The following is a 20,942-nucleotide window of genomic DNA, read 5'->3' as shown; positions in this document are numbered from 1 at the left end:
TAATAAGAAGATACTTGGAGAGGGGCCTCAGCAGAAGATCTTAAGACATGGGAAGACTAGTATGTATGGGAAAAGGTGCTCCTTCAGGTTTTCATAAGGGAGAAGAGCAATTGCAGTCCCGCATGACAATTTTCATTGTGAATAATTTTACTGGTTATTACTACAACTAACATCGAAATCTACAGATTTTTTTATTACTTACCTCAGCCTGCTCCCCACCCACCCCTTCAAGCTGCAAGTTTGGATCCAATACCAAGTCAAACCTACAAACAGTAAATAAAAGACTTCTATAAAGTTGTCTTAAAGCCATCTTATTATACTCTTGATTATTAGCCAGGCTGTACAAGGAGGTAAGAGACCAATTTGTTCTTATTAACAAACCACCATATAATGTGTTTTGTTCATGTTTATACCTAGGCACTTATTTAACCTATTAATGACGAACCCCATATAGATATTTTTGCTTCCAAGATCTCCAATGGCTAGATTTTAAAGAGAAATGTGGTAATTAAGAGGGTGTTCAAATATCCTGAATACCTGCCTATCTTCTGCTTCACTGGAGCACAAGTTTCTTTACAAATAGAAGTACTACTTTTCAACAGTTTTTCTGAAAATGAAATCCATTACTATAAAGAGGATTGTAGTCATTCAAATTCTAGGCATGAACAAAACACAGCAATCTGGTCTGCATGCCATGAAAAGCAACTGTGGGTTGTCCATAGGAAAAGGAGGACAGGGCTCCTGTACCTTTAACAGTTGTATTGAAAAGGGAATTTCAGCAGGTGTCATTTGTATATATGGAAAACCTAGTGAAATTTCCTCTTCATCACAACAATTAAAGCTGCAGGTGTCCTGCCCTCTTTTCAATCTGGTCACTCTAGTATAGCTTCTGCAGCTTTAACTGTTGTGATGAAGAGGGAATTTCACCAGGTTCTCCATATATACAAATGACCCCTGCTGAAATTCCCTTTTCTATGCAACTGTTAAAGATACAGGAGCCCTGTCCTCCTTTTCATATGGTCACCCTACCCTTGGGGCTATAGAACATGCTAGCCACCATTTTTAATATGCAAACCCCAGCTGAGTGGCGGGGGTTGTGCAAAGATTAAATCCTTGCATAATCCATGGTGTGTTCTAGAGTTATGACAGTTGTTTAACCCTCATACAACCCACACAACCCAGGTTTACACAACAAGCCATGGCAACCATCTGCCAGGGCGTGCATATTCAAAACGGTGGCCAGGACGCACTGTAGTGCCCCAAGGGTTAATTAACACACAGTGCTTGTCAGGACATGCACACTCGCCCAGTGAAACATTTCAGAATGTAACAAAACAGTCAATATACCAGTAGCCATAACAGAATTAAAATCCTTTCAAAGCATTATCCTATGAATCAGAAATAATCCTGCTTGGCACAGAACTTTTGCAAAAAGAGAATATAGACTGAAGTTCTAGATGCACATGGGGAAAGAACATTTAGTGTAATTTGTCTATCATCTCAGAATGCTCATTAAATTAGCACTGCTTCCTCCTGACTATTTCCACCACAGGTCAATTTAGTTAACTCAGCCATAGACACTGTTGCATTTGCCCAAACTCAGCTGACCTGAAAAGAGCAACAGCTGTACAGAATGCAGCTCTGTGTATATTTGTGCTTAAAACCCCATGTAAAACTGACACATTGGTTCTCAGTGTCTCCTTCCTTCTTAATATATGTCTCAATAATGGAAAAACTCAAATTGCAAATAACTTCAGATGATCCAATTACTTTCCTAATAATGACCGTGAAGTACATTATCTTAGAACACAGTTGTTTTTGAAGGGGGTAGGAACAGATTAAAAGGGTTTGTTTGAATGAGTAAAAAAATAAATAAATAATTCCAAGAAACAGATTAACTCAGGATAAGGAGTTCTATTACACAGGCCCTACTCTTACCGGTACTAATAGCTGGGCTACATCCATATGCTTCATTTTTTACCATCCCCATTTCTTAAGCTTAACAATATATTTGAAATGCCTTAACATAATGCCACAAAACCTTTAGTGTTTCTAATATGCTTAAGAAAGTTTACATTTGACCAACAGATTAGAATCTAGCCCTTACTGTCGAATGATGGATTAAGCACAGATATCCATCTTCTTTTAGAGCTGGGACAGATTCCCTACACTTCATATATATTAATAGATTTGAATCAGAGATTCTGTCATCATCATAAATATTTCTAGACCAAGAGAATCAAAGTATTTTTATTACAATATATCACTGAAATAAGAATATGTGATGCATTTTGAATTCTTTCAATATTTACAACAGAACCATAAGAAAGATGGAAATGTAGCACAAAAAAACACTGCAGCAAGCATTGTTGCCGTACTAGCACTGATTTCTGGTAGCCATTTTCTTTTTTGTATCAAACGCTGACAATTCTGCATTTCTTACTGCACTCTCTCTTTAAACCTGAAGGTGGCAATGATTAACTTATGCTCTTTCCCATTTTTCTATAGCTTACACTGAAAAAGATTGCTGTCTAGTGTAACTTCCATCCGCATTTCAATTACACACTACTACACAGAAAGAGATTATTCGAGCTTTTAAATTAAATCAGCTTTCTTCCTCCTAGCAAATGAAAAAAAAATGGTGGTAACCATTTACCTTATCCATCTCCACATATTAGGGCAGGCTACAGTATGTCCCCACAAATACATAGTACAAAAAAAAAAAGTCTTAACATGTTTCAAGAGAAAGCCTGGACATTTTCTTCTAAGTTCAGGCCTCCTTGCTTTTCTAAATACCTTTCCACCAGCAACAAACTGCCCCACCAATCTCTAACAAGTTTGGGAGGTCACCTCCAAATGTTCAGTTTAACCAATGTCTTGAAGGTAGGGGGAGGGTTCTACAGTCAGACATTTTCTAGACATCTCCAGTACCCATACTACCTTGAGTCTCATCCTGCCCTCCCTACTTCTCACAACATCCTATTTCCTGTGTTTATCTTTCTCTTGACCCTCGTAAGAGTTACAGTCAGTCTCTTTCTGCCATCCAGTCCCCACAACCCTCCAACCTACACCTTCATTTCCCTCCTCTTCCAGGCTACCGTGAGATCATTTCAGTTTAGCCAATTGCTAAAAAGGCCTGACAAACTGAGGGATTTACCTCAAGTACTATATTTTTTCATGTTTCTTTGGCTTTAAGGAAATCATTAAAAACAAGGATATACAAATTTCATCTAACCTCAGAAGCCACTTATATGTTATATTCACGGAAAACCCTGCCTCTCCCTCTCCTCTTTCAGGAGGGATCTTATATCAGAAATTACACTGGGCTTAAAGTGCCTATGTGTCCCAGCATAACTGCAAGATCCAGGTCCAGACTCCTCCTTCCTAGTTCTAAGCTGGGGAGGAAATTTCAGCACAATAATGTGGACAGGAACAAGCAGTTTTTTGAAAGTCAATACAATCTTTTTTGTTAGCTCAGTCATTGCCTTACATCCATAATACATGTTACAATGTGCCCTAAAAGAGCACAAAAATCCTGAATTTTGTATTATCAGATAATTAACACAATATAGAAATCTGCCCAAATTTCAAAGTAATGTATCTGGAGTGCTTTAAGTACTCTATAAAGTACAGCAATAATAAATAATAAAATTATTAATAATGTTATTATTTGGATAGTACTTCAGGGAGAAAACAAAACAAAAGCCAGGCAGATCTTGCCTGTAGACTCAAAATCTAAAACAAACAGAAATTAGGAAAGGGAAGTAGACTAGAGGAGGAGATGACTGGGAAGGAAAAGCCTGAAAATAACTAATGTACTAATTATAATAAGAAAAAGCATTTATACCTATATAATTTATTTTGTTCAAAATATTAAGTAGTATCATCACAAAATTAAAAGTCCAGCTTCTCTGACTTAAATTATGGACTCGAGCCATTTAAAAACAGTTTCCATCTGCACATCCCAGGGAGGCTGTGAAACTCTTGAACCAGTGTCTGGAGGCTGTTTTGAGATTGATGAGGGTAAACAAGCTGAAACTTAATCCAGACAAGACGGAAGTACTGTGGATTGGGAAACCAGCTACTTCAGATGGAGGTTTACAAGTGGTCTTATATGGGGTTGCACTCCCCCTAAAAGACCAAGTACACAGTTTGGGAGTTCTCCTGGATTCTGAGCTAATTGGGAAAGTTCAGGTGGCTGCCGTGTCCAGGAGTGCATTCTACCAACTTAGGCTAGTATGCTAGCTGCAACCCTATCTGGAGAGGACAGACCTTGCCTTAGTTATCCATGGCACGTCCGGGCTAGACTACTGTAATGCGCTGTATGTGGGGCTGCCTTTGAAGACAGTTCGGAAACTTCAACTGGTGCAGAATGCGGCTGCCCAATGGGGCGAGGCGATTTGATCATATAATACCTATACTGTGACAGCTGCCCTGGTTACTGATGTGCTTCTGAGCCAATTCAAAGTGCTAGTTTTGACCTTTAAAGCTCTAAACAGTTTGAGACCTAGTTATTTGAAGGATCTCCTTCACCCATATCAACATGCCCACACTTATGATCAGGAAAAGAGGGCCTTCTCATTTGCCCACCTATGAGAGCAATTAGGTTGGGTGTCCACATGGGACAGGGTCTTCTCTTCAGTGGCCCCAAACCTCTGGAAGAAACTCCCATTGGGGGTCTGCCATGCGCTATCTTTGCAGGCTTTTAAGAAAGTCTTAAAAACATTTTATTTTACTGTGGTTTTCCCATGATAAGTCCAGTTATTGCTACTATTGTTCTTGCTGGTTTTATTGTTGGTTTTATTGTTTTTTGCAATTTTATTGTGATCATGTTTTATTGCTTTTAATATTTTAACTGTTTTATGTATTTTATTGTTGTAAGCCGCCTTGTGAGGAATTCTGCCCTGAAAGGCAGCCAAGGAATGTTTTAAATAAATAAATCTCTAGTATTTGTGTTCTATTAAATCTTGCCCCACTTTGATGTTTATCCCTTCCCAAATGTGTACTATTTTAACAGTCTTTTAAACTTATTTACCTTGCATGCAATATCTAATTAAAGAAATACTCATTTATTTTTCAATAATTATATCATCTTATATCACAATCACTGAGAGTTCACTGTCCAGAAGACATTGCAAAAGTAGTTCCAAATTTTGCAATGCAAAATACTATCCTGCAGTAGTAGAAGCCATTCTGCACTCCCAAAATGTAATCACGGTCAGTTACTAAATGACATTACATCTCAAAAAAATAGATTCTGCACCTCTTTCAATAAGGGTTATGATTGCTCCTTTCGCCCAAACTATCAGTTTGTATTCTTGAGGTAAATACCTAATCCTAATCAATGAGGTATTAAACTACATTATGCAAGAGAAAAGTTTTCCTAGCATATGTATAGTGTACATAATACAAAACCCATAAAAGATGCTACAAACTAGGATGAAGAGAAGGAAGCAGAATAACTATCCCAAACAATTCAACTATCCTAAGAAAAATGCCATACTACAGAGTGTTCTGACATCTTAAGTCCCTTCCGATACCATAATCTATATGGCTTTGAAAGTCATTCCCTTAGCTATGCCCGTGTGCACCCAAAGGGGGGTGGGGACTCTAACTCCTTGTCCGTTTGCTGGAATGGGGAAGAAAAATATTCATGGGGTCTCCTCATGGGGAGCATTCAAATGCTGTACTGGTTAACTGTGTGGCTTTTTTTCACAGAAAAATGATCAGAAAAGAAGAAAAAAAAGGATGTGGGCTGTAACTCAACAGAACTTTGCAGGACTAGAGAGCCCCCTCTCCCTCCTGCTACCAACTGTAACCACTGAGGCCATCAGAGGGAAAGGAAGCAGCAGCCAGACACCTCTCTATCATGCGCTCTTCGAAGCCTTCCACTTGTTCTCGTGATCCGATTCCTTCTCGCGTCTTTATTAATCTTATTCCTGCTATCCTCCCTTCCTTGCTACATATTATTAATCTTTCTCTGTCCTCTGGTTCATTTCCTTCTGCTTTTAAACATGCTACAGTCTCTCCCATTCTCAAGAAACCTACTCTTGATAGGCTATCTCTGTCTAACTACCGACCTGTCTCTTTGTTGCCGTTTGTTTCAAAGATCCTGGAGCGTGCGGTCTACTCTCGCTGTCTTGACTTTCTCTCTAGTAACTCTGCTTTGGATCCATTTCAATCTGGATTCCGTCCTCTGCATTCCACCGAAACAGCCCTTACTAAGATCACCAATGATCTCCTTACTGCCAAGTCTAAAGGCCATTATTCCGTTCTTATTCTCCTTGATCTAACTGCAGCCTTTGACACGGTTGATCATGATCTTCTCTTAGATTCCCTTCATGACCTTGGATTTTGTGGCTCTGTCTATAACTGGTTTGCCTCCTATCTAGCGGGTCGCTCTTTCAGCGTGTTGACTAATGGCAGCTCGTCTTCCTCCTTTCCCCTTTCAGTAGGGGTTCCGCAAGGCTCGGTGCTTGGCCCGTTGTTGTTTTCCTTATACATGTTGCCCTTGGGCAAGCTTATTCAATCTCATGGTCTCCAATATCATCTGTACGCCGATGATACACAACTATATCTGTCATCTCCGGAACTTTCTCCTGATGTTCACGATCGTATCTCGGCATGTCTTTCAGATATCTCAGCTTGGCTGCTTCATCGTCGCTTGAAGCTTAACATGGCAAAGACTGAATTGCTTGTTTTTCCTCCTAAACCTTCTCCTCATCTCTCATTCTCTCTTACTGTCAATGATGTTACGCTTACTCCGGTCAAGGAAGCTCGTAGCCTTGGCTTTATCTTCGACTCCTCGCTCTCCTTTATTCCTCATATTGAGGCAGTAGCTAAATCTTGTCGATTTTTCCTGTATAATATTGCCAGGATTCGATCATTTTTGTCTGTCTCTTCTGCCAAGACGCTTGTTCATGCACTGGTTATTTCACGGTTGGACTACTGCAACCTTCTTCTCTCTGGCCTTCCTTCTTCTCACATCAGCCCGTTGGTTTCTGTTCACCACTCTGCCGCAAAGATCATCTTCTTAGCACGCCGCTCCGACCATGTTACTCCGCTTCTGAAATCTCTTCATTGGCTTCCAATTCACTTCAGAATCCAATATAAACTTCTCCTGTTAACCTTCAAAGCTTTTCACGGTCTAGCTCCTTCCTATCTCTCCTCTCTCATCTCACACTATTGCCCCGCTCGTGCTCTTCGCTCCTCTGATGCCATGTTTCTCGCCTGCCCAAGGGCCTCTACTTCCCTTGCTCGGCTTCGTCCATTTTCGTCTGCTGCCCCTTACGCCTGGAATGCTCTTCCAGAACATTTGAGAACTACAAGTTCAACCACAGCTTTTAAAGCTCAACTAAAAACTTTTCTTTTTCCTAAAGCTTTTAAAACTTGATGTTGTGCAGACTTCTACTGTTACTTTCTACTGTTAGTTTTTCCCTACCCTGTGCCTGCTTACCCTTCCCTGTACCTGTTGGCATTCTCTTCCCCTCCTTATTGTTTTACTATGATTTTATTAGATTGTAAGCCTATGCGGCAGAGTCTTGCTATTTACTGTTTTACTCTGTACAGCACCATGTACATTGATGGTGCTATATAAATAAATAATAATAATAATAATAATGCCTGGATCCAGCTCCAGCTGAGAGCCTCCCTCCCTCCTGCTGTCACTGCTGAAGCCATAAGCAGGGACTATCTTAAGAATTATGAAGCCATCGGCTGGGACTGTCTTACGAATTATTTTTGTAAGCTGCCTTGAGAGCCTTCTATGGCTAAAGGGTGGGATAAAAGCGCTAAAAAATAATAATAAAAGGTGTCCCTCATAGGGATGCACCTGTTGCATGGCAAAAACCCTGATGAGCTGCCACCTCATGCTCAAAAAGGTGTTTGACACTTAGGGAGTTTGTAAAGTGCACCACCAAGGAAGGGGTGAGATCAGCAGTAACAAGGCAGAGACAGAAGAAGACACCAACCTTTGAGATGCAACTACATCACGTTCCTCTGTCTGAATGCCAACTGCGCACTAGGGGGCTCCTTTTCTGTCTCTGCCTTGGCACCCCAGAGTCAACCCTTACCCGCTTCCCAGCACCCCCACCGCCAGCACCTCACACAAACCACACAACACCACTCCTCAGTGCCCCAGTCCCCATCTGGATTTCCAGACTTCTCCCCTTCATCCTGCCTGCATGCATCCACAGCTCTCCTCAAACTGCCTTGGGGGTCACTAGAGTCTGTAGAACTACAATTTTCTCTCAGCATCCAGCAATTCTGGATGGGAGCTCATGCCATGCTGCTCTTTGGAGGATAAGAGTAGGCCAGGCTGTTTTCCATTTAAGTTAGGAATCCATACTTTCCCCCTGCCTGCCTGAACCAAAAAGAAGCTGGGACTCTAAACACTTGAAAGTTTGCAGAACTGGAGCCAAATTTCATAAACAGGTGCCTTTCATGGGGATGCACCTAATGCACAACGAAAACCCTGCACTGCTATGCCTCCGCACCAAAAAAAGGGGCAGCAGCTCTAAATCTTTGGAAGGTTGCAGTAAGGAGACAAAACTTCATACACAACTTTCCCCAATAGGAAGGCAACCGGTGCACCACCAAAACCCTGCATGATCACAGAGATGTGTGCACAAAAAGAGCTTTGCTCCAAAGGGGAGGGTGGGTGGAGTGCGGAACTAAACCTTTGGAAATTAGTTGGGGTGTGCACGGACCCCCCGCTCCGCCCCGCGGGCCGATCCGAAAATTTCGGATCGGCCCGCTCCGCTCCGCCCATACTCCGCTCCTCTTTGCCGCGGAGCTCCGGCTCCAAATCGGAGCTCCGCAGTGGAGGGGAGTGGTGCCAGGTAAGGCTGGGAGAGGAGGGCGGGGGGGGGGTTACCGGGCCCTGCCGCCGTCGTGCCCGTGCGGCGACGGCGGCAGAGCCTGGTAAGGGACCAAGGGGGAGAGGGGCCTTACCTGCCTCCGTCCGCGGTCCGTCGGCTTCTTCAATTGAGCACTGACAGTGTCGGACTGGGAGTCAGGAGATCTGGGTTCTAGTCCCCACTTGGCCATGAAAACCCACTGGGTGGCTTTGGGCCAGTCTCAACCCAACCTACCTCACAAGGTTGTTGTTGTGAGGATAAAATGGAGAGGAGGAGGATTATGTATACCACCTTGGGTTCCTTGGGAGGAAAAGGGCAGGATATAAATGCAATAAATAAATAAATAATGAATAAATAAGCTACCGTGGTTGGGGAAAACCACCTACAGATGCACAATAAACCATCATGGTGTATTCAGAAAAATAAACCATTGTGGTTTATGGTGACGTGCAGACCCAGTCATTAAAAAAAATGATACTTGATCGGGGAAGGGGGAGTATATTTTGCCCATAAATTTAGTAATTCTCAGACTAAGCCAATTAGCTTTATGAATATAATACCACATTTTAAATTAGGAAAAATGCTAGGCTGGAGAAAAATGTATTTTCTGCCAGGTATATAACTATTGTAACTTACACATATTGCAAACATTTCCCTGTGATTAAAGGTTATGTTTGAGGCTTTTTAGCTTAAATAAAATGCAGGGGTATTTTAAATTATGCATGATGGGAAAATGTACAGGTTGAAGACCTCTTTCATAAAGCTAAAACTGAGAGTCAGTCAATGAAGCTGTATGGGGAGAGATTGGGGGCAAAAAAGAGGATGTACTTCCTCACACAGCAAAAAGTTAAAACTATGGAATTTGCTTTGCAAGATGTAGCAATGGCCTACATCTCCCCAACTTTAAAAGCAGATTAGACAAACTCATGAAAGATAAGGCTATCAATGGCTACTAATCATGTTGGCTATATGATAACTCCAGTATGGAAGGCAGTATACCTCTGAATACCAATTGCTGGGGAATACAAGCAGGAGGGTGCTTTTGGACTTGTGGGCTTCCCATAGGTATCTTGTTGGCCACTGTATGAACATAATATTGGACTAGAAAGGCCTCCATTCTGATCCAGCATGGCTCACCTTATGTCTGAATGTTCAATATTTTCATATTAACTCTCATGTTTAGAAAAAAATATCACATCAGTGAGCTGCTCAATGGCTTGGTCTTACCACTTTAGTAAAATACCCAAAATTCCTCTTACAAACAATTTCAGTCAGAAAACAAATAATCTTGGAATTTTCATAACAAATAATCATTTCTTTATAACTAGAGCTAAAGAGAGGAAGTGTACCTTGCTACTTCTATAAAGTTAGGCATTTTGAAAGGAGAAACTAGGGCCATAGGAAGAAACACACAATATTTATTTAAAACATTCTCCCATCATCTTACCAAAGCTCAAGGCAGAACATGACTTATAAAAACATGACTTATATAATATATATTGGGAACAACCCCATGGTTGTAGAATGGCAATCACATAATGCAGGTGGCATTTTCTGCCACAACTCCACAGAGCTACGTTTGTACATTTTGGCCTTAGCTAGACCTAAGGATTATCCCAGGCTAATGGAGCAGTCGTCCGTGCCTGCTCCCAGTATCCCCTGTGTGTCATTTGGATGTACAGGGACGATCCTGGGATATAGGCCTGGTCTAGCCAAGGCCATAGGGTTGTATCCAATATTACTCCTACTTTGAACAGACCCACTGAAATAAACGGGACTTAAAAACTGAATACAACCCATAGCTTCATCCATTTCTGCCATAAAACTAAAACCACATGGAAAGATAAGAGGTATCAAGGTTCCTGGTGCTTCTTGCTACCTGAAGTGGGAAGGCAGGTTTGTCTACTTTAGCTAAAAATCACATGTAGGTTACATGACAGTCTGAGCAGAGCTACAGCTCTGTTGATCTAGTTCAAATCTTGCCTATTGCACTCTCTCCCAATGAAAAAAAAACCCAAAAGGACTGATACATTACACTAGTTTTGTGATAGCTACTTGAAAAAAAGAAAAACATGTGTGCCACAGTGCCACACACATGTGCATGTACACATGTTGTGCTTTTTTGTGCAGCCAAAACAAACAGGCACTTCCTTTTAATGACCCCCATCACGCCACAGGACTACAACACTGTTAGTTTAACATAAACTGAGCCATATTATCAATGCAAAAGGAAATTCCGTACTTCTCAAGCACTTATTATATTGGCTGGAGGCTATGATACAAGACTGAAGGATCCAAAACTAGATATTCATCCACGAAACAAATACCATTCAGTGGTCACATTCTGATGTCCTGCTAAACCATAATATAATACGATGAGAATGAGCTTATTTATTATTTTATTTACAACATTTGTATGACAGCCCAGTTAGATGTGATGGCCAGGAGTGCCTACTATCAGCTTTGGCTGATACGTCAGCTGTGCCCCTTCCTAGAGTTAGAAGACCTAAAGATGGTAGTGCACACGCTGGTAACTTTGAAGTTTGACTTCTGCAATGCGCTCTACATAGCTTTGTGCCTAGTCTGGAAACTTCAACTACGGTAGTTCAAAATATGGCAGCCAAGTTGGTCACTGGAACATCTAGGGGTGACCACATCACACCAGTCCTAAAATCTCTTCACTGGCTGCTAATTAGTTTCCAGGCGAAGTGTTGGTTATCACCTGTAAAGCCCTACATGAGTTGGGTCCAGGCTACCTGCAGGATCGCCTTCTCCCGTACAATCTGCCCTGCACACTTAGGTCCTCTGGGAAGAATCTACTTCAGTCAGCAAAAACTAGGCTGACAACCATAACTCAGAGGACCTTCTCTTCTGCTACTCCCAGACTGTGGAATAGCCTGCTGGAGAAGACTCGTCAGCTTGACAGTCTTTTAGCATTCATGCTTTTAGGATGTTTTTAAACAGTGTATATCATGTTTTAATCAGTATTTTATGTATTTTATGCTTATTGTTGTTCCCCGCCTCGATCCAATCAGCGAGGCGGGTAAGAAATAAAAAATATTATTATTATTATTATTATTATTATTATTATTATTATTATTATTATTATACCACTCCACATCTAGACAAATTACGGAGTGGTGAACAACAAGAGATAAAATGAACCAAACATTAAAAGAAAAAAAGAAAAAGAAAAATTATTCTTTAAAAAACAGAGTGCGAATAAAATCGAGGCTGGTCAACCAAGGAAGGAAAAGAGCTGTTTTCAGGAGGTGCCAAAAACAATACAATGTTGACACCTGCCTGGCCTCCAGAGGCAGGAAAGTCCATAAGAAAGGAACTGGACTCAAAGCTTGGACTCGGATGCACCTCCCACCTCCTCTACCATAGCTGCAAAGAGTTTGTAATATTTCACTTGCATTTTAGTATGACCATGCTGAATGTAACATTAAAGTGTAGTTAATCAGTTTACAATTACATTACTCTGAAGCACTGTAATCCCTCATATGATACTCTGATATCCACTACAGTAATTTCTGTTATTTCCAAAACCCAACATTTAACTCAGAGAAAACCGTGTATAAGTTTCATCAATCCATATGAGTAACTTCTATGAGTGGAAAAGGTAAAATAAATCAACCCACTTCAAAGAACCAGACTTCAAGTATTGTGTCATAATTAATACATCATGAAGCCAAGTACTAGTTTCTGTGTTAAATAAATATCTTCTGAAACATATTAGAAAGGGATTGATTTCACCTTTACCCCAAGTTGAGCACATTAACATTTCACTCATTCTGATGCTGAAATTTTGCAATCATAATCTAAATTCTGAAATTAATAATTCCTTTTTAAAGTGTCATTTATCTCTGGCTGCTAACAATCAACAGAAAATGAATTGGGGTGGAGGAAGCATATTTAGTCATCCATACTGCTAATGCAAATTCAACAGCGCTCAAATTTACTGAATCACTGAAGTACAATTATTTATCCATCAGATTTTTCATATTGACTTTCAATATAAAGAATTACCCAGAGCTGTCTATGGTAAAAGAATAAACTCAACTGCAGCTTATGAAAGGTTCACTCACTACCCAACTGAGAGTATGTATAGTTTGGCCTTTGGAAGAAAGAAAGCTCCCTCCCATTAGTGGCCAAAAATGGATACACATCCAGCACTCACCTATCCATCACCATCTCCAGCACTCCTGGCAAAGACAAATACTTCAACTCTGCTTCTGCCATATACCCATTCTACACCAGCTGTGTCCCATGCTTACTCTGGCAGTAGCAGCTCTCCTTCAAGTAGATGCCTCTTCTCCCAATGGAGTGAGAGAAGCTTCAGAAAAGCAGGGGAATAATGGAATTCACTCATCCATTCAGGAAGAGCCATTTCCATCAGATCAGGTACAGAACTCCTGCTGCTAAAGGCTAGGGGCAGGCTGTGTATGCAGTGGCAAAAATGGGAGAACCTCACACAGAAAAAGATGATGGGTAAGCCATTGCCACCTATATTGGCCACAACTGAAAGGAAGCTCCCTCCTTTCTTCCAGAAATCATTATAATGGTGGCTGATCAAAACTAGCTGATTATGCTGGATGCTCATTGATCCAACATTGTCACTGGAGACACAGGTTTGACCGGGTGGATCCTGCATAAGGTGAACATATCCTTAAGAGAGGGATTGGTATCTGTTGCCTTGGAAGAGGCACTGTTACTACGCATTAAGTGTACTTGACCCTATGGTACTTGACTACTACCAGCCTGTTACAAATACCCCTTTTTGGTTCAAGAAAGACTCATCGTGGGGCAACTGCAGACATTGTTGGAAGGTAACAATTAACTTGACCCATTCCAGTCTGGGTTCAGGCCTGGTTTGAGAATGAATCAACTTTGGTCTCCCTGATGGATGATGCTTAACAGGAGAAAAAGAGGGGGAATGCTGCTCTTACTTTCAGCAGCTTTTGATACCATTGATCATAGTGTCCTCCTGGACCGACTCTGTGAGATGAATACCAGAGGCACTATTCTCAGGTGTTTCCTATCTGCAGGATCAGTCTCAGAAAATATTTTTGGCAGGGGTGCTTCTTGGCTCCATGGCATGCTGCAGGGCACTGTTTGTTCCAATACTACTTAATATCGCTATGAAGCTATTGGAAGTGGACATCAGGGGATACCATGCTCTATTTATCTGTAACATCTGGATCAAGGGGAGTCTATGCAAACTTAGGACTGGTGCCTGGATGAGGGCCAATAAACAGAGCTTAGATTCTGGCAAGACAGAGGCACTGTGAGTGAGTGGTTGCATGCTCTGGATGGGGTTAACTTCCCCTGAAGGAGCAGGTGCATAGTCTGGAAGTGCTCAATTGATCAAGCATTGCCACTGGAGGCAGAGTATCTTCAATGGCCAGGAGTGCCTTTTTCCAGCAGATAAGACTGTTAGGGTCATTCCTAGCTTGACCACTGTGGCCCATGGAGTGCTAATCTCAAAACTGGATTACTGCAATCGCAGAAAGAAAGGAAGGCAGACAGGTAAAGACCATCTCAGACCCCTGCTCCAACTAGACTGTCCCTGCCTTTACCCACAGGGCTTTCTACAACCAACTGCTCTGTAGGACAGGCCTTTATGAATTATTTTTCATATTGATTTAAATTGCTTTTATTAATGTATTGTTGTTTTACTTGTAAACTGACTTGATAGGATTTTATCATGAAAGGCAGGATATATATAATTGTAATAAATAAATAAATCAGGCATCACTACAACTGGTTGTAGTAGTACACAAAGATGGACTTTGTATGCATGCTTCCAGATGGAGGGTTCCTAGCACTACCTATCAAAAGGTACTGTGCAGCTATTCTGTCTTTTCCTTAACTGATTTTTTTCTGGTAAGAAAAAAGTTGGGAGACCCAGTGGGAAAACACAGGAGGGTTACAAACTGAAGGCAACATCAGGACCACCTGTAAAATTCTGTGAATAATCCATGGTTACCAAGCTTTGTCTGGAATACAGAAAATTTGGGGGAAACTGGAGGAAAAAGTTTTCCCAATTTTTTTCCCAAGCCTTCCTCTAGCCTGGAAGCACCTGTTAGGCCTTATTTTTGTTACACACAACCACAGTCTGAAACTTTCAAGAATCTAGACACAGTCAGACAACCACTACAAGTACTATGAGAAACATCCGCTGACATAAGAGCTATTCAGAGGACAGATATTTACATAAAACAAGACAGAAAGTGGGATAAGAAAGATTCAATCTCCTTCCACCAGTCATCTGCAAATTGAGAGATTTATGTAAATTCACTTGCTATCCATTAGCAGCAGCTGGGAAACAAAAAAAGGATTAAAGAAGTTTCTCCCAGTCCCCAGACAGAAAAAAATTGAAGCTTCAACAACTCTACAGCAGAAACAAAGTAAGTTTGGAGACCAGCTCTTCAATCTAATAAAGCTTCCCATTTCCTAGAAGGAAATCCTAGCAATGTAAAGAAGTTTACCACTGACAGTGGATGTTCCTGAACAATTAATTTAATATAAACAGCCAAACCTTTTAAAACAAACAAGCTTTAATACTAAGTTTTTTGATGAACTAGTTAAATGCTCAGCAGCTGAACCAACATTGCACTTTAAAGTCTGTAGCACAGATTTAGAAGCTTGTGTACAAAAGATACAAACTTCCAAGTGCACAGAGTCAGGTTACCTATTTTCCCTTCTGATAATAGCCCTTCAGGGGGCATCCTCCAGAGTGACCTTCATTAGAGAGCACTTGTCAGAAAGTGCAGGGAGTTGCTGTTGGAAGGGGAAAGCTGATGAATCCCCATACCCAAAAGTGAATGGACCTTTCTTTATCAAACTCTGATCTGCTCTGATTACATGGATACTTTGCAGATTTGTCAAAGATACTCTGGATGCCACTACCTTATCACAGCTTTGCAAATAACCACTTACCAATGGTGAGTAAGAATTCCCCCCAGGCAATCAGCTGAGTCCTCATTCTTCCCTCTACCTCTGAAGAGCCAATGATTCTCCAACACCATAAGACTGCATTCTCTCTTCCTGGAAAAGAGAAATTAACTTGGGCCCCTCCTCCAGAATGCACCCTTGTACTAAAGGTAAATACATTCTGGAGCCTTTTACAGACCTTCACTCTTCCTTCCAGACTTAAAACTACAAATGTAAGCCTGGAAGTAAAAAGCAGCATCATATACAGATTCTGAGCTAGAAAACATGAAAGGTGCTTGGGCATCTTCCTGGCACCTCTTCCTCTCTATATCCTTCTGGTAGAGAAACTTGGTGGTAGATGCCCTGCTGTATATGTTCTACAGCTAACATTTTCGCCTCTCTATGCCTTCTAACCTTAACATGAAAATATGGCGAGTGCAAATGTCTGGAGTGAACTTCAGAGCCATCCTTTCCCAACCTACACAGCCCAACTTTCCCCGTCAATAGATAAAGGAAAAGGCTAGCTATAGACTGCACAACAAGGAATTCAGATGGCTGCAGAGGGGCCAAGCTGCTGCAGCACTTCCCTGGAAAAACAGTTCTTGCTACTCTCCTCCACAACTTTGTCTTCTAGCCCCACTGTTTACCCAACCTGACCATATTGAACAAAACTAGTCATCCAATAATATGCAATAAATATCTGTGACAACGATTTCTAGATAGAGTTTTTGAATGGAGCTCAGAAGAGCTCCCACTGATTTTCTAGCTATGTCAACTTGTAAATAAATAATAAATAAATAAACTTGTAAAGTACTATCTTAATTTCATCAAAGGAAAATTTAACTGCACTGCCACAATTTAACATGGTCAAAACGTATATACCACGACTTAAAAGTATTTTTTAATAACCCTTCTCTAAAATCAAATAGTCAACAAAAGCAATTATATTTGTATTTCAAAGTAATGGAATATTTAAACTTGTGTACTATCAGTTTTCAAGTGAAGCACATATGCACCAGTGTTATACCAAAACCACAATAATTCTTGTGTTAAAAATTTAGATTTTCTTTTTAAAAAGACATGCTAATAATATGAAAGTGTATCCTAAACAACTGATCTTTGGAAACCACCATATATGAATTTAACCAAAACCTAAATTATTGATATAGAAGCTCTTGATTCAAGTTTCTTAAATGTAAATAATGTAAATGTATAAACTGTTTCAGTGTTCCTAAATATTATTGATAAATATTGATAATTTCTGTATGACAAAAGCAAGCATTTATGTTTTGTATTTTGAGCATCACATAGGGCACATAAGTGTAAAAATACTTAAATAGTGCTAAACCTTAAATGATTTGCCCTTACATCTCAAGGCATAATAGTTACTTTTCTACTGCCATTACATGGAATTTGGGGTCCTTTAAAGGCCGTTCTAGTTAGCAAGCAGTATGCTACAGGAGAAAAGTTTTACTCATCAACTGAATTATTTAGTACTTCAAATATGCACTACTATAAAAATAAAATATAGCTATAAAGACTAGCCTCTTCTGGCAGGCCTACCCAGATGAATTTTAAACCAAGAATTTTAAGATGCCTTGTTATTTTGATATTGTATTGGTTTTATATGCTCTTTTAATTAATTTTATGTATTTGATTTACGTTTTAGTAGTACTAATATTGTTCCCCGCCTTGAACCAAAGGAAGAGGCAGATAAGAAATAATTATATTATTATTATTATTCATAATAATAAACCACATGTCTGAGAATTTGTGCCATACCTCTACAATTTTTAAACAGCTTCAGTTACCTTCCAGAGACAACATTAATGTTGTCAGTAACAAGTCCCATCTGACCATTGCCTTCACTAGTTTGATTTTTTTCTGAATCTATCACATTTTAAAGGTATTTACTTCTTCCAATTTGCTTCATCAAGGAGCCCAGGGCATACAAGGCTTATCCCAGTTCATTCTCAAACAACCATTTGAGGTAGTTTAAGCTGAGAGAATGACTGATCCACTGAGCTAAGTGGCCAAGTGGGGTTTCAAATCCAGGCCTCACTATGTTGGACTAGTTTAAATCCAACATCCACTCCTCTGTTTAAAATCTGAGCCTGTCTAGGTGACTGACCTTTCGATGGATGGGGAGGGGACTGGAAAGTCCATAGGATATTGCTTATTGCAGGCCACCCACTAGCATACCCCTTTTTCTCTCTCTCAGACTGTAACCTCGTAGTATGGTCACAACGAAATCTAATCGGATATCCTCTTCCATGCTCGTAGCTCTGTCTACGACACTATCTAGAAGCCACAGGACTGCTCTTAGTTGCCTTACATTAATAATTAGATTTGTCCTTCAAATACAATTAGGAGAAATAATCATTACTTTTTACCAACAGAGAACTGAAGACCAGAAACTTATTTTTTTCCTTTTCCAAGCTTCAAAAGACAGGCAAATTTCAGGTATCAAAGTCACATCTGACTATTACGACATGATGCAGGCTCACATTCTCAGCACTCTTTTTCCTCTATACTTTTCAGCCTGCACCTTACACACACACACACAGAAGTAACATCTGAAGAGGATAGTGACTTGCACTACACCCCCAAGTTCATGAAGAGATCTGGACATGAACTATTGATTCCAAAATTCTTTACTGAGCCACTAATACCATCTCTGCTGGTATAAAAGGGTTGTCACAACTTTTCTTTGTGCTGTTATTCTATAAGAAAAATACTGCATTGTTTTGGTGAGCTGACAGATTATTTCTTATATTCAATAATATTTTGCTATGTCAAGTTTGTTCAAATGCTCTTTATTTCTGTAACAAACAATACAATGAACTTATATAGTCTCCTGAAGTCTTACCTATGCTTATAGCAGCAAAATTCTTCTGTCCCAATTTTTTCACATCTTGAATCATTCATCTATCTAGGAAAAACATAAAGGAATGCCAAACATTAGTTCACCCATTCAAATGTAATGTACGTAGTTAAATTCCTACAAAAGCCTGTATAAGATGTGTGTGCCAAAGTATTTTAATTCTCCTCTTACTGTGAAAGTAAAGTACTGGACAAAGAGAATGGCAACAGGTGTGTATATGTAAGAGCTTAAAAACACTTCAGTACCTAACAACACAACATGCTTCCCTAGGCAATCTGGAGGCAAAGTAACCCCTACTACTACTTATTCCTGCCACCAATTACCATATTTTGTTTTTCTTCTTGCATTTTGCATGCACTAGAAAGAACCTCACTGCCACATTTTTGAAAGTTGGAAAGGCTAACAGAAGATACACAAGGCCTGGCTTGCTGATCAACAGTGACCAGAATGGAAAGTTTAGGAACTGCAAAAGAGAGGCAGACAGAGACGAGTATTCCATCACATTATCGAAGAAGTTGAGCTACATTATCTAAGAAGTACTTGGGACTCCACAAGATGCCACAGAACTGACAATCGTGCAGCGCGATCCTAAAGCGTACAGAGAACTAGAGCCTTGATGGCAATATTCGGGGTGGTTTGCGAAGGATGGGTACACAACGATACACAAGCGAACAAAACCCAAATACTTTCACCGGGGCTTTAAAAATAAAGGAGAGGACAGACCTCGCAAACTAGCCCGTACTTCGCTCCCTGCGCTACTTCACAGGAGTAGTGGTCCCGTCCGTCCCCCCACCCGCTGCCAGGGTGACCTCATTCACTCCGCGGCCTTGCCGGGGTCGCCCCGACTATTCCTCCTCCGGGCTTCCCCCTCGTCCTCCACCCGAAGTTCCTCCTTAGCGGCGTCTCCCCGCTCCGCGTTCACTGGCTAGGCCGATTCATGTGACCGAACAAAACCCTCCTCAGCGCAGCAGCTCTTTGTGCCCGGCCCAGTCGGACCTGCGGTCGGTTTGGAGAAGGAGGACAACGAGGCCGGTGGCTCCCCCGAGCCGAAGCCTGAGGAAAACGAGCTCTGCCCGGCTGCGAAGCCCATCTTTTCCCCCGCGCAGCCCCGGCTTCGCCACTCACCCCCGGCGGACGCGGCCCGGCCTGGTCGAGCCCCTTTGCCGCACCAGCGGCAGCCGCCATGTTCCCTGATGCGACAGGATGGAGCAAAGACCCCCCCCTCCCTGCTCTGCCTCCTCCCTTTCGCGCGCGCGCTCCGTCCCAGCCTCTTTTCGGCCGTCCTCGCGCTCGAGGCCGCGCGGGATTCTCCTTCCCCTCCCCCACTGTCAGTCGCGCGCGCGCGCCCCCAAATAATAATAATAACCATAACGGAAAACTCACGGGCTCGGCAGGGCGTGCGTCATACCGAGGGGGCTGCGTGAGGCGTCATGACGACATCACGCCACCTCTCGCTCGGATCCCCACTCTCACACACAAACACACCCTCCGCCCAGTTCGGCGCCTAAGACGCATGTGCGTAGCCTTCTAATCTGCCTTTGCTCTCCTTTCTTGGCTGCCAAATTCCTCCCCCCTCCTTTCAGTTCAAGTAGATGTCATGCAACCCCCATCCCAAAACACACATGCAATCCTTATACCCCTCACTTCATTGGATCAATGATAGAAGAGTCCTGTGGCACCTGAAAGACTAACAACTATTCTGGCATAAACTTTTGCCGACTATATGGCCCTCTTCATCAGATGCATGAAGCATTGTGGAGAGTTTGAGGTTTCTAGATTGTATGTAGAGGTGTGGGGAGAGAACTGTGAACAGTGACATTACAAGGACATTAACAGCAAAAAGTGACCCAGTGCACTGGGCCAGGGAAGTGATTAATTCCTCTCTGTCAGAGAAAGTGGTCCTGGGCCGTCTGCAAGTGGTGGTAGTCCCTGGACCCAGAAAATCTTAATAACTATAGGCTGGTGGCAAATGTTCCATTCCTGGGCAAGGTTCTTGAGTGAGTGGTTGTGGGGCAGCTCTAGACACTCTTGGATGAGACTGATTATCCAGATCCAGGTTTCAAGCCTGCTTTTGGCACAGAAACAGCCTTGGTCGCCCTGTAAGATGATCTATGTCGGGAGAAAGACAGGGGGAGTATGACTCTGTTGATTCTCCTTGATCTCTCAGCAGCTTTTGATACCATCAACCATGGTATCCTTCTGGGACGACTGGCTGAGTTGGGAGTGGGAGGTACTACATTGCAGTGGTTCCGCTCCTACTT

General features: G+C 41.6%; 1 protein-coding gene across 1 annotated transcript in view; it reads right to left on the bottom strand.

Annotated features, from left to right (window-relative positions):
* The window catches only part of ZNF644 (zinc finger protein 644), a 73,944-nt gene extending 53,824 nt beyond the window's left edge, over positions 1-20,120 (bottom strand). The window contains exons 1-4 of the mRNA XM_063136448.1: positions 20,065-20,120; positions 18,667-18,729; positions 15,804-15,911; positions 203-263 (exon numbers count right to left, since the gene is read on the bottom strand). The gene's annotated coding sequence lies outside the window, so the exon portion shown is untranslated. The remainder of the gene's footprint in view (positions 1-202; positions 264-15,803; positions 15,912-18,666; positions 18,730-20,064) is intronic.
* Between the last annotated feature and the right edge of the window lie 822 nt (positions 20,121-20,942).

This window comes from Elgaria multicarinata, chromosome 1, assembly GCF_023053635.1.
Source record: "Elgaria multicarinata webbii isolate HBS135686 ecotype San Diego chromosome 1, rElgMul1.1.pri, whole genome shotgun sequence".
NCBI classification, from domain to species: Eukaryota; Metazoa; Chordata; class Lepidosauria; order Squamata; family Anguidae; genus Elgaria; species Elgaria multicarinata.
This window is presented reverse-complemented; position numbering and strand designations above follow the sequence as displayed.